We start from the raw sequence: 5,133 nt of genomic DNA on the forward strand, positions 1-5,133 counted from the left end.
TGTTGTGTGTTTTTAGGAATAGAAAAACTAACATGCATCTCACATCCAGAGCAAAGTCCTGCTCTATAAACAATGCAAGAGAAACTTCATCCATTTACTTATTCAGTCAGTTACTTCTAATGTATTATGTCCTTGGTGTATTATCCTCCTTACTTAGGGGGGAAAAGTGAAAATCTGAACCATGTAGGCATCTGCAGAGAAATGCATGGAATTCACTTTGCAAATTACCATGAAGCAATAAATTGCTGCCTGAAATGAATTTGGAAAATGTTAACTGGATGCCATTTGCTTGCCCTAAGCATCCTTTGACCCCTCTGTTGAAGTGTTGTCCTGAATAGCACACTAAAGCAAGACATGGCAGCAATTTTTATTGTCTCCATTTGAGCAATAAATGTACATTAGCACAAAACAATCAGTCTGTGATCATGTGTAAAGCAATGTGTGATAATTGTCCTTATTTGGCACTTTCTGCTACAGCTACTGGCCTATTAACGTTCAGGTAACTCACTTGAAAGGTGTCAACATTTTTGGTATTCATGTCACCGCAGCTCAGTATAGCACACGAGTCCGTTCAAAGAGCCAGACTAAAAGCAGTCTACTGGATAGTGAGGCAATGCAGGAGCCCTGAGGCATAGGGAGACCAGGGAATACCACAGTGGAAAGGCACCAGGTGGAGGACACACTCTTCATATTTGACTTTCCTCCACAACAAAGCAGATATGTCAGGCCAGTAGAGGGTGAACTGTGAGGATGAGCCTTGGTGAGATTAGAATGTTGTAGGGGCTTAAGTCTTGTGGAAATGTTTTCATTTTTTGGGGTGTGGGTGAGGGTTATCGGTAGTTGAGCACCACCATAAGTGAAAGTGATTTGATTTGAACTATTCCAGGGTCATAGTCTGTCTGTGGTCCACACATGTGAGCCATTACATGAATCTAATCGTATTTGACTATCAAAGAAATGTCAACCCTAATTAACTGTCAAGTCTGTGTAATGCGACTGTTTGACTGAATTGTCTCAATTTATACATTTTTTTTTATGGGTGAAACTAGTTTTGTGGATGAAAGTTTCCCTCTGCCATTTGAGCTTGTATCATCTTGGAGACAAGACACTATACCATACCTCTGAGTCATCCCATAGCTCTTCATTGTCACCAATGACCTGACATTGGCTCTTGGTATTGATCATCGCTAATGATGCTATTTGCACATACCCTTCAACTATCAATTAGGTTGTCTGCTGTTTGCAAAGTGAATACCGTACAAACATCCATGCATGTGTAACAATTAAATAAATTAAGGGTTTCTTCCTGAAACAGCTGTCAGGTTCCTCCTGTACCATGGGGTATTGTCGGCCTACAACAAGGCCTTGATGGATTACCATAGATGAAAATGTAATTAGGACCTCACTCTATCAACTCCTTTGGTTGGATTAATTCTGATCTTAAATGACGACCTGATATTTTAGGTAACTTAAAATGCAATTGGTCTATCTGCCTGCACAATGAGACACCTCTGAGGGAGCGGTGATAGCACAACATGGATCAATGTCTCAAATGAAGAAAAATGGGTCCATGGCATGAGGATTTACAGCATTTATGGCTTTAACAGGTGAAAAACAGTATTGACTTCCCACTTAGGGGAGTTTCATCACAAAACCCCCTGAAATTGCCAACTACTTTAATGATTTTTTAAATTGGCAAGATTAGCAAARTTACTCGTGACACAACAAAAACAATCTCTGAACCTACTCATCCATTCGTAACTGACCAAATTATGAAAGACAAGCACTGTCATTTTGAATTCTGTAAAGTGAGTGTGGAAGAGGTGAAAAAATTGGTGTCTATCAACAATGACAAGTCACCTGGGTCTGACAACTTGGATGGAAAATTACTAAGGATGATAGCGGACTATACTGACACTCCTATTTGCCATCTCTTCAATCTAAGCCTACAGGAAAGTATGTACCCTCAGGCCTCGAGGGAAGCAGAAGTCATTCCGCTACCTAAGAATAGCAAAGCACCCTTTTATTTTTTATTTTAAGCCAGATGTGGAGGTCCTGGGCTGGCATGGTTACATGTGGTCTGCTGTTGTGAGGCCGGTTGGATGTACTGCCAAGTTATCTAAAATGACGTTGGAGGTGGCTTATGGTAGAGAAATTAAAATTGAACTCTCTGGCAACAGCTCTGATGGACATTCATGCAGTCAGCATGCCAATTGCACACTTGTGGAATTGTGTTGTGTGACAAAACTGCACATTTTGTAGTGGCCGTTTATTGTCTCCAGCACAGGATGCATCTGTGTAATGATCATGCTGTTAATCAGCTTCTTGATATGCCACACCTGTCAGGCAGATGGATTGTGTTCCACATGCTTTTTGTYTGTGTGGAACATTCCTGGGATATTTTATTTCAGCTCAAAAAACATGGGACTAACACTTTACATGTTGCGTTTATATTTTTGTTCAGTATATATGGCACAGCTGTCAATTCTTTGGTCCTTAAATGAAACGGGTATACTTTTTTACTTATCACAATTTTCTTTAACCAATTTTGGTCTTTAATGCATGGCCGACAGACAAGTTCCTTACCTTCTCCCCCTTCTACTTGCCTCTTCCATTTTTGTAATGCTGAAATTACAGTGCATTCGAAAAATATTCAGACCCCTTGACTTTTTCCACATTTTGTTACAGCCTTATTCTAAAATGTATTACCTTGTTTTTTTTCTCATCAATCTACACACAATACCCCATAATGACAAAGCAAAAAACMMTTTTTTTTTTATATTTGCAAAGGTATTAAAAATTCAAAACTGAAATATCATAGTATAGTATTCAGACCCTTTACTCAGTACTTTGTTGAAGCACCTTTGTCAGTGATTACAGCCTCAAGTCTCTTGGCCATGACACTACAAGCTTGGCAAACCTATATTTGGGGAGTTTCTCCCGTTCTTCTCTGTCAGGTGGGATGGGGAGCGTCGCTGCACAGCTATTTTAAGGTCTCTCCAGAGATGATCAATCGGGTTCAAGTCCGGGCTCTGGCTGGGCCCCTCAAGGACATTCAGAGACTTGTCTCGAATKSATTCCTGCATTGTCTTGGCTGTGTGCTGAGGGTTGTTGTCCTGTTGGAAGGTTAACCTTCACCCTAGTCTGAGGTCCTGAACGCTCTGGAGCAGGTTTTCATCAAGGATCTCTCTGTACTTTGCTCCGTTCATCTATCCCTCGATCCTGACTAGTCTCCCAGTCCCTGCCGCTGAAAAACATCCCCACAGCATGATMCTGCCACCACTATTCTTCCCCGTAGGGATGGTGCCAGATGTGATGCTTGGCATTCAGGCCAAAGAGTTCAATCTTGTTTTCATCAGACCAGAGAATCTTGTTTCTCATGGTCTGAGAGTCCTTTAGGTGCCTTTTGGCAAACTCCAAGTGGGCTAATTTAATCKATTTTAGAAAAAGGCTGTAACCTAACAAAATGTGGAAAAAGGGAAGGGGTCTGAATACTTACCAAATGCACTGTAGTTTGTTGTAATTTTGAGTAGAGCAGACATTTCCATATATTTTTGTTAGCTGCATGTGTGACATAACTCCACCAGCGCTATTTATGATATCACTTACAAAGAGCAGACTGTTTAAAAAAAAACTGTAGTTGAAAGATATCGTTTTTTCATCAATTAGTATATTTCAGTTTAACCATAATATTTGTTGTAAAATTTGTAGCGTAGCATCCACATCATCTGACCACTTCCATGTTGACCGATTCACCTGCATTTCCTGCTTTAGTTTTTGCTTGTAAGCAGGAATCAGGAGGATAGAATTATGGTCAGATTTGCCAAATAGAGGGTGAAGGAGTAAAGGTGGTCTAGAGTTTTTTTTCCATCTGGTTGCATATGTGACATGCTAATAGAAATGAGGTAAAACAGATTTAAATTTGCCTGCATTAAAGTCCCCAGCCACTAGGAGTGCCACTTCTGGACAAYCATTTTCTTGTTTGCTTATGACCTTATACAGCTGGTTGAGTGCGGTCTTAGTGCCAGGATCGGTTTCTGGTGGTAAATAGACGGCTACGAATAATGTAGATGAGAACTCTCTTGGTAGATAGTGTGGTCTACAGCTTGTCATGAAGTATTTTACCTCCGGCGAGCAATACCTTGAGATTTCTTTAATATTAGAKATCGTGCACCAGCAGTTATTGACAAATAGACACAACCCCCCGCCCCTAGTCTTACCAGACATAGCTGCTCTGTCCTGTCGATGCACGGAGAAGCCAGCCAGCTCTATATTATCCGTGTCGTCGTTTAGTCACATCTCGATGAAACATAAGATATTACAGTTTTAAATGTCCCGTTAGTAAGATATTCAGAATCATAGATTGTCCAGTCTGTTTTCCAATTATTGCACGTTGGCCAATAATACGGAGGGAAGGGGTGGTTTACTACTCATCAGCGTATTCTTACAAGACCCCGCCCTCCTCCCCCTTTTTCTCTGTCTTTTCTTCACGTTGATGACAGGGATTTGGGCCTTGTCTCGACAAAGCAGTATTTCCTTCGCGTCTCCCTCGTTAAAGAAAAAATATTTATCCTGTTTTTTAATTAAATTTTTTATTTTATTTCACCTTTATTTAACCAGGTAGGCAAGTTGAGAACAAGTTCTCATTTACAACTGCGACCTGGCCAAGATAAAGCAAAGCAGTTCGACACATATAACAACACAGAGTTACACATGGAGTAAAACAAACARACAGTCAATAATACAGTAGAAAAACAAGTCTATATACAATGTGAGCAATTGAGGGGAGGTAAAGGCCATAAATAGGCCATGGTGGCAAAGTAAATACAATATAGCAATTAAAACACTGGAATGGTAGATTTGACAGTAGGTGAGTGTGCAAAGTAGAAATACTGGGGTGCAAAGGAGCTAAATAAAGAAATAAATACAGTAGGGGAAGAGGTAGTTGTTTGGGCTATTTATAGATGGGCTATGTACAAGTGCAGTGATCTGTGAGCTGCTCTGACAGCTGGTGCTTAAAGCTAGTGAGGGAGATAAGTGTTTCCAGTTTCAGAGATTTTTGTAGTTCGTTCCAGTCATTGGCAGCAGAGAACTGGAAGGAGAGGCGGACAAAGGAGGAATTGGCTTTGGGGG

The sequence above is a fragment of the Salvelinus sp. IW2-2015 genome, linkage group LG13 (assembly GCF_002910315.2).
Source record: "Salvelinus sp. IW2-2015 linkage group LG13, ASM291031v2, whole genome shotgun sequence".
NCBI lineage: Eukaryota > Metazoa > Chordata > Actinopteri > Salmoniformes > Salmonidae > Salvelinus > Salvelinus sp. IW2-2015.